Here is a 10,116-nt window from a genome sequence, read left to right as displayed (position 1 = left end):
TACTGGGTTCATTGGTGGTGGAGAATGGACAATGGTGGAGGGATGGTCTCTCAAACATTGCATGAGGGAAAAACAAGCACGAAAATGTGTGAATCTGTAACTGTACCCTCACTGTGACTCACTAATTTAAAAATAAATAAAAATTAAAAAATAATTTTAAAAAATTTAAAAAAAAAATAAAATAGTCTATTTGGTTATTTCCGTTTGGGGGCCATTCCATTCAGTACTCCTTCTAACTCTGCTCTCAGAGTTTGCTCCTGATGGGGTTTCTCCCCATGGAATGTTGGTGCCTTACACCCTGTACTCTCTCTCCAGCCCTCAAAAAGTTTACCTTTAGCTTTGCCAGCAGCTGTGCACAATGGGAACAGCTGAGAAAACAAATGACAATAACTTCTGAAGTAAGATAATCACTTGAAAGAAGGAAACAACTTACACCCCTGGGGCCTGTGTGGGTAGAATCTGCCACAGCATTTAATCCTGGACTATATTAAAGAACTACAGTTTCAAAGCTCCTTACTGACTATTTTTTTAAATTCTTTTATTTTTTTATGATTACGGTCATAGAAAAAATAATTTATTTTTAGCTAAGGCAGAAATATATTCTTATATAGGCAAAAGCTAGATAAGTTGGAACAGTATTTAGAATTCCACTATCTGGAATGTCGGAAGAGTAAGTATTAATAGTTCCCACAAGTCTCGATGTAGTTCTCAAACAGCTGAGCAAAAAGAACCAATAGCTCAAGTGTATGCAGGTTAGAGTAAGGGAGTTCAAAAAAGAAATGTGCTAAAGCAGAGCTGGTAGAACAACTAAACTTATTTTGGAACAGTAATATGTGATGTTCAGTTGTTTTTTCCACATGAGCTACAACTCAACTTCCTAGCCTTATTGTTTTTAAAAATTTCTATCACAGGCAACAATGTTTGTTGAAGGATCTTTGGGGAAATGAAACAAAGTGGTTCCCAGGGTTGACCAGAAGACCTGCAAATAATGGCCACGGCTAGAAAAAGGATGGTTTGAGCAAGAAATGGGGTAGACATTGGCCACAAAGGAGGGTGAAGTTTAGATATAGACAGAAAAGAATCAGTGGGAAAGGTGCCTAAGGAGAGGTCTGATTGGAATCCATAGTATTAAAGCAAGCATTTGGCTTTGCCAGGAGGCAAGCCTGATAGGTACCTACCAATCAGGATCCATCCTCATAGCAAGAGCTGACACAACACTGACTCTGAGCACTCAAAATTTCAGGCTTTTCCAAAGCACTTCCTATTAGGCTTCTATGGAGGCTTTGCTACACAGTTAGTTGAACCAAGGACCACTGGCAATTGAACTCCATCTCCACCCCTACCCTTCCCAGGTTAAGGGGTAGGGCTGTAAGCTCTGACTACCCTCTAATGACAAGACTGTTTCTCCAGGCACCCAGCCCCTATCCTCAGGGGCTTCCCTCCAAAAATTGTCTCATTATCATTTTCTCCTCACTCTCCTTAAAGAAAATGAACATTTTTGAGGAGTGTGAGGCAGAAAAAGTTCATAAAAACCAAATCTGTTTGAGACATATATTTTGGCTATACTATATATTTTTGGATAACTATATTGAACAAATAGTTATCAACAGATCATTAAGGTCATACCATATGTTACAATAGAGAGGTAGAAAAATAAAGTATAAATTTATAAGAAGATGTATTAGCTGGTGAATAAATTTGTTTTGTTTTGGGCCCACACCCTGTAGTGCTCAGTGCTTTTCCCTGGTTCTGCCCTCAGGAAACACTCCCACTGGATTCAGAGAACCTTATAGGATGCCAAGGATCAAACCCAGGCCTGCTACCTGCAAGGTAAGCACCCTTTCTGCCATGTACAACTCCAACCCCAAATTGAAAAATTTTATGAAGAAAACAATCCATTTTGAAATAACAAATATTTCAGACGATTAGATAGTGAAAATTTATTAAATTATGAAAGCAATATTTAAGTCATTAAATTATTAATAATAAAATACAGTATTAATAGACATTAAGGTCTTACTTAAAATAATTATCAAACAACAAGTCTCACAATGGAGATTCTACTGGTGCCCGCTCGAGCAAATCAATGAGCAATGGGATGACAGTGACATTTATTCAGTTAATTAAATTTTATTCATTAAAAGAAATTTAGGAGGCCAGAGCAATAGTAGAGTTGGATAGGGGTAGGGCACTTGCCTGGTTCATAACAGACCTGGACCTGGATTTGGTCCCTGGCATCCCATTTGGTTTATGGAGCCCTTCTAAGAGTGACCTTTGAGTGCAAAACAAGGAGTAAGGAGCATGGCTCAAAAAACATATAAAAAAATAGTGTAAAATTTAATAATGCATTTAAAATAGAAAATTACTTATAATTCTAATCATAGCGGAACTGTTTGGTACACAACATTCATATCATCAGACAAATAACTTTTATAGTTGTAATTATTTTTCAGCTTTTTAATTTCTTTTGTGGGGCTTCACTCATGCGTGAGGTTCGGCCCAAGTGTCTGGAGAGCGGCCTTGAGCATGGTGGTGGCTGTGTAGCAGAACTTTGCGACCTTGAACTCTAGGTTCAACGAGACCTGGAAATAAGATCCCCTGTCTGCTTCCTCCATTCTCTGGCATCTGAGGGAAGGGTCAAACCCAGATGCCCCACCCTACCCAAGCCAGATAAATACCTCACTGGCCGACACCCACTACATTCATTACCCAGCCACCGCCACGCTCCAGGCCACTCTCTGGACACACCATAAATACTTAATACCCATAATTTCCGCACCATATTTGATAGGGTTCAAATTTGGTGTGAACCATGGTAACACCTCTAAGGGCGATTGGAGGCTGCCCTAAAAGCCTCCGTCCCGGGGCTGGAGCAATAGCACAGCGGGTAGGGCGTTTGCCTTGCACGCGGCCGACCCGGGTTCGATTCCCAGCATCCCATATGGTCCCCTGAGCACCGCCAGGGGTAATTCCTGAGTGCAGAGCCAGGAGTAACCCCTGTGCATCGCCGGGTGTGATCCAAAAAGAAAAAAAAAAAGCCTCCGTCCCCCTCAGAGAGCCCAGCAAGATACCGAGAGTATCCCATCTGCACAGCAGAGCCTAGCAAGCTACCCGTGGCGTATTCGATATGCCAACAACAGTAACAACAATTGGCCTCATTCACCTGTCACTGAAAGAGCCCCCAATACGGCAGCGTTAAGAAAGATGAGCAAGGAGAGGCTGAAAAAATCTCGGGGACAAACTAGACTGCCAAAACGACGAAAGACTAAAATGATTGTCTGTACTTTCAATGCATGGACACTGGCATCAGAAGCATCCATCGAGGACCTGATGGTGCAAACACAGAAGATCAAGTACGACATCATTGGTCTGACCGAAATGAGGAGACATCAATCACATCACGCCATTTTCGACACTGGAGAAGAATTGTTCCTCGGAACATGCTACAACAGAGGCGTTGGTGGCGTCTGTGTCCTTGTTAACACGAACTTGGCCATGAGTATCAATTCATTCGAATGCCTAACAACCCGAATTGGACAATTATGCTTGAATAGATGTTTCTCACTGCCTGAAGTTTCTATCTTCGTCGTCTACATACCAACTTCCAACTACAATGAAGACTAAATTGAGAGGTTCTACATGGAACTGGAGAAGTTCTATAAAGAAGACCACACCTTCTACAAGATCATTGTTGGTGATTTTAATGCCAAGATAGGTCCGAGAAGGTCGCCCGAAGAACTCCACATTCGGACACATGGCCTAGAATGGAACGATCAAGGTGAGAGACTGTCTGAATTCATCATGTCGACCAAGACCATCCATGGTAACTCACAGTTCCAGAAGGCTGAATCTAAACGCTGGACATGGGAGTCTCCAGGTGGACAGTTCCACAATGAAATTGACCGCATCATATTCAATCAAAGGTTTTGCCTGACCGATGTCGTTGCTGTCCCAAAATTCCAAATGGGATCGGACCATCGTCTCCTTCGTGCAAAATTCTACTTCACAGAGCGGGGAAAAAAGTCTACAAAACTTAAGTCTAAGAAGGCAACTCCCAGAATGACCACCAACTGGAAGCTCTTTGGCACTACTGTAACAACATGGGAAGATGCTGTCGTTGACAGTATCGACAAGGAATACAATCGACTGGTTCAGCATCTCCATGTCTGTGCAAAGAATGCCGAGAGTGAGAAAGCCATAAACAGACTCTTGTCTTCGGAAACTCTCCAGCTCATTTGTCAACATGGTTTATCAGGAGCCTCAGGCAACCACAAGTTAACGTCCGAGCTCACAAAGCTGTGCAGAGATGCGATAAAGGAAGACCTCAAAGAGAAGAGCAGCAGTGTTGGCCAGTGCAGCAGAAACTGGGAAAAGTATTCTCAATGCTTGCCTGTCCTTCGCCAACTACAAGACCAAGATGACTGCCCTCCAACGTCCCGATGGATCTATCACATCTTCCAGAAAGGCAATGGAGAGGATTATTCACGACTTCTACTTGGATCTCTTTGACAGCCATGTCCACCTGCCCACATACCAAATTCTGCAGGATGAGTATGTCATTCCCAACGTTCTCCCTTCTGAAATCTGACAAGCCATTTCATCGGTAAAGATGCGTACAGCACCTGGTCCGGACAAGGTCAGACCTGAACACCTGAAGAATCTGCCGCCAGTACTCATCAATACACTCGCTCTACTCTTCACATGCTACCTGTCTGAATAATGCAACGTTCCATCTCAGTGGAAAACCAGTAGGACTGTTCTGTTGTACAAGAAGGGATACATCCACGACATCGGCAACTATCGCCCAATCTGCCTGCTGTCTGTCATCTACATGTTGTTCACTCAAGTCATCCTGAATAGAATAGGCAGAACACTAGACGAAGGACAACCGTGTGAGCAAGCCTGGTCCAAAGGGATTCAGCATGATAGACCAAATCCACACAGTGACCAAACTCATTCAAGTTTCGCGAGAGTTCAAGATGCCGCTCTGTCTAATGTTCATCGACATAAAGAAGGCCTTCGATTCTGTTGAGACTGAGATGGTCATCGAAGCCCTGGCCAAACAGGGCATTCAAACTCAGTATATCAAAATCCTCCTTGAGCTGTATTGTGGATTCACCACCAGGATCTCACCATTCTACAAGGAAGTGATCATTGATGTAAAGAGAGGGGTGTGGCAGGGTGATACCATTTCACCGAAACTCTTCAGTGCTGCCCTTGAGAACATCATGCAACGACTGGAATGGGAAGGAATGGGAGTGAAGATAGACTGTCGGCAATTACACCACCTCTGCTTCGCTGATGACATCGTTCTCATAACACCAAACATTAACCAAGCGGCACAAATGCTGGCCGACTTCGATCACGAGTGTGGAACGGTCGGATTGCAGCTGAATCTCAACAAGATTATGTTCATGAAAAACGAACTGGTCCCTGAAGCTCCATTTGCTCTCAACGAAATAAACATATCCAAATGCAGCAGCTATGTGTACCTGGGTCGAGAAATCAACATGAGGAATGACTTGGTGCCAGAACTGCACAGGAGGAAGAGAGCAGCGTGGAATGCATTCAAGAGTGTCGAAGAAGTGTTAAGAGAACAAAGAACCTCCGGCTCCGGGCACATCTTTTCAATTCCATCATTCTTCCTGCACTAACATATGCCTCAGAGACCTGGGCCCTACGCAAACAGGATGAGAATGCTATTAGGGTATTCCAAAGAGGAATCAAAAGAGCTATGCTAGGAATATCATGTCTCACTCAAGTGAGAGAAGGAATCCGGAGTTCTGACCTCCTTCGACAGTCAAGAATCAGGGACGTTGTCTCATTTGCCAAGGCACAAAAATCAGATGGGCCGGTCATGTAATGCGATTCATAGACGACCGCTGGACTAGAGCTGTTACTGACTGGATTCCACAGGACGTCTGAAGACCTCGTGGCCGCCCACCAACTAGATGGTCAGATTTCTTCGTCAAATCCCTGAATGAAGGATTTGAGGCTCTTCCTGTTCCTGGAGCAAGCAGATATCATTGGGCTGCACTAGCTCGTGACAGGGACAAATGGAGACATTACTGGCGCCCGCTTGAGCACATCAAAGATCAACGGGACTACAAGTGATACAAGTGAATTTCTTTAGGACATGAGTAATTTTAGTGTTCTATTTATGAATTGCTAGTATCTGTAGAAATGAGCAGAAAGAAGAATATCAACATTACTGCTTCTGTTACAAGAAAAGAAAGAGAGGGATAATTTCTGAACTATAGCATGCATGATGTTATCTTTTATCCAAACACAATAAAGACTAAAAAGTATGTGAAGAGGAGATGTACTTCTGGAAATCAAACACATTGTTCCTGATAACCGGTTTCAAAATAGCAAACATTTCAAGACTGCTTGAAAAAGACAATGCTTATGATTTTGAGTCTACGAAGGTAAAAGTTTGATAAGGAAACCCGTCAAAATAATTGCTATGTACTGACAAGTTTCTATTAATTGCCCACACAGAAATGCGGGAGTCCTCTTCCTCTCTAGCTTCTTCATGATTGGTAAAAAAATTGATTATCTAAAGTGACAAGAAAAATAATTATTAACTTCCTCAAGGGGATAATCATAATATGTCCATGAGACAATTTTGAATTTCTAATTGGCTTTATTAAATAATTGAAGAATAGGGAAGCATTCCTTCTGGCAAGAACAAAATGACAATTTCCTTCCTTATTCTCTCCACCCTCCCTCCCTTCCTTCCATTCTTTTTTCTTTCCCTCCTTCCGCTTCTTTCCTCCCCTATGCATATCTTACATATTCCTTAGGTCGCCATTCATTGTCACAGAAAACTAAAATGATCACGTAGCAACAAGTACCTCACATAACAGCTCACTTTAGTATCATGAGAATGAAACGTCAAACACACCAGAAAAAAAATTTTCAGAAGGTGAATCTAATAAAGGATAGTTATTCAAAACTCTGTGGAGAACTTGCAAAACTCAGCCTTAAGAGAAATGATTGAAAAACAGATGCAAGAGATCTTCCCATATTCTTCCCTAGAGATGGCAGATAAGCAGATGAAAAGGTGTTTGCTTCCATTGTTTTTCATCAGAGAAACGCACAGTGAAACAGTGAAGTATGGTCTCATGCCTGTGGGCTTGGTCCAGATGACTTCCAGTGCTGAGGGTCGCTGAGGGTCTCAGCCGCCAGAACTCTCAACTCCTGCAGCTGACAGCGGTGGTCATTTTGGAAGGCAGTTTGGCACTGTTCTTTAAAATTTAAATATACTCTTGCCAGCCCACACAGGAAGAGCCTGGCAAACTCCCTGTGTCATATTCAATATGCTAAATACAGTAGCAATAACATGTCTCATTCCTCTGACCCTGAAAGAGCCTCCAATCTTTGGGAAAAACAAGTAAGAAGAGGCTGCTAAAATCTCAGGCTGGGATGAAGGGAGATGTTACTGGTGTCTGCTAGAGCAAATAGATGAACAAGGGGATGGGGATGACAGTGATACAGTGATGCATATGCAATAGAGAGACTCTGTAAAACTGGGTAACTCACCAAAATGACTAAGTCATCTCCTTAAATGAATTCCGCTAAATACAAAGGGTATTGGGGTAGCTTGAGGGAGATCAATTAGGGAGAAGATCAAGAAAGGCAGATAAACAAAGGTTCTACTGAAGCAGACCTAAACTGCTGCTTTCCTTATCACTAAGAGTTATAGAGACAATTCTCCCAGAAAGAATGAGTGATCAGGGTCTCCTTATACTATGAGGAAGGCACCCTTACAAAGGGAGATATTCCCTTTCACATGCAAATTTCTCTTATAAAGGGGTAATCTCCCTCCACTTTTAAGAACCCCTAATATGAAATACTCCTCATGACAGAGCCATTTTTTAAAGCGTGGCAGCCTTTTTTCTCCTACAAACACCCGCTAGTAGAATTAAGCATATTAGTCTGGTGAACTTTGATTCTGTATGAGAAATGTTAACAAAGGTCATATAGAGACTTGCATTTATTCAAACATTATTTTAAACATTGAACAGTTTTTAGTTCCCATCAAAATAAAGGCATGTCAAGACTTTTAACTAAACCATGCATGTGAAGGCAGTTCTTATATCCCTTGCATTCAGGTAGATTGGATGAAGAATGATGGAAAAAGTTTGCTTCTTCTTATTCACTCTTAAAAATCAAACCACTGCGATACGTGTAACTGGCTTTATGGAATAATTAGGCAGCATCTCATCTAGCAAGTAGAAAGACCCTATAAAGAGTTTGTGAAAGGACAACGTGGAAGATTTTTATAGTCAGAAAAGAGGGTGGGACAAGAATAGAAAGATTATTTCAGGCCAAGACACCTTCCCTTAGGGAGAAGAAAGGGAGTTTTTAATCATGTGATTACCTCTCCAGTTCTGATCTGGAAACCCTATATTGGGAGAGGCTAGAACTACAATATTAAGGTATTAAGTGAGGCATTAAGTCCTGGTGAGGTTACGCATAAAGAATTTTATTTGAACTTGCTATTTATTTTACTCTAAGATACCTATTGCTCTTCTGAAGACTGTGGTTGTCACACCATCACTGATACTTCAATTCATAAGTTATCATTACATAAATATGTACACAGTCATATTTGCTGTGATTTTAGTAATGTGAGATCCAAACCTCTCTTGGCAATCATAATAAAGCAGAATCAAATTTCAGAAAAAAAATAACAGTCCACATTCATTCACCAAGTAGTCCACATGGAGTGTATCCAAGGGATTGACAGAAAATGCAAAATTAGCACATCGCAAAGGAATATAAAGCAGAATAAAATTTCGGAAATTGAGGCAGTGGTGGGGTGGGTTGAAAAGTAGACCAGTCACACCCAAAATCAACAACAGCTTGCAGAAAAAGTGGCCAACTCCCAGGACTATACTGAAGAGGACACTAAACTGGCCATACTTTACTTTTGTGTTTTGTTACCACACCCAGCAGGTAATTGGATCGGAGAACTAAATAGGGTGCTGAGGATCAAACCAGGAGACCTGTGTGGAAGGCAAGCACCCAGGTCTGCCGTGCTATCATTCCAGCCAAACAGTTAAGCTTTTAAGGGATGGAATATCTTTAATGTGATACCTGTTACAAAGATCCTTCATATGTCAATACAGTCTCCATGCAGAAGTTATGGAGCTGCAATTCTTAGAGATATGCATGGCAATCCAAAGATTATTTGAATCAGACACAATTGAATTGATCTATTACCATATTTTTCAGAAGAGAAATTTAAGGACACTTTTTTTTTCAGATGATAAACTATTAAAAACCTGTCTGCCCTCTCCAAAGAAAGAAATGGATTTTTAAAATATTCACTAACCCAGCAATATTATTTGCTTCTGAAAATATTGAAGCATCATTTCTGGCAAATGGTTTGCTTTAAGGAAAATCCATCCTAACTGAAATGTCAGACTTCAATGTGAAAGAGTAAGAATGGAAAGAAACTGATTCTTTAGCTGGTTACAATTAGAGAGAAGGAGAGTTTTACAAATTTGCTGATAAGCATCAAGATCAGTAATTCCCTACAGTGGTAGAGTTATCAAACACTATTACTACTAGTATTATTACTACCACTTTTATTGCCATTGTTATTACAACTGCTTCCATTATTAGCTACAGGGTCCTGCAGGGGCAGGTGGTAGAGACTGAGGTAATCAGAGAGGTGGTCCGGGTGGACACAGGCAGGAAACAGCCTTAAAGCAAAATACTTGAGAATGGGGGAGTCTTGAAATTCTGACAACGCCAAGATCCATGATTCTTCCAGGAAGGAAAACTGCCTGGCTCCAAGACTCTCCCACCTTGGAAATAATACAACATCGGGGAACTGATGGGAACATCCCAAACTGGAAGCAAAAGAAAATGGTCAAATAAAACCCCACCGCAGCCTTTGGCCGGGCTGTCCCCTTCTCACTCGAGCCTGCTGTGAATATATCCTAAAATCTCTGTTTTTCTCTCCTTTCTTTTCTTTAATAAAATCTGTCCTGCACTGCCTTTCCAGAGTGAACTCTCTGTGTCTTTCTCTTTCTTGAGAGATGAGCTCTTAGACCACAGGGTGCAGCCGCCTCTCCCGGTGACACCACCACTACTACCCTC

General features: G+C 41.6%; 1 pseudogene; it reads left to right on the top strand.

Moving 5' to 3' along the window:
• Positions 1 to 3,639: 3,639 nt before the first annotated feature.
• Positions 3,640 to 6,114, top strand: LOC129403588 (uncharacterized; annotated as a pseudogene).
• Positions 6,115 to 10,116: the final 4,002 nt, after the last annotated feature.

The sequence above is a fragment of the Sorex araneus genome, chromosome 3 (genome assembly GCF_027595985.1).
Source record: "Sorex araneus isolate mSorAra2 chromosome 3, mSorAra2.pri, whole genome shotgun sequence".
NCBI lineage: Eukaryota > Metazoa > Chordata > Mammalia > Eulipotyphla > Soricidae > Sorex > Sorex araneus.
The sequence above is the reverse complement of the archived record's forward strand: the minus strand, read 5'-3'. Positions and strand labels throughout refer to the sequence as shown.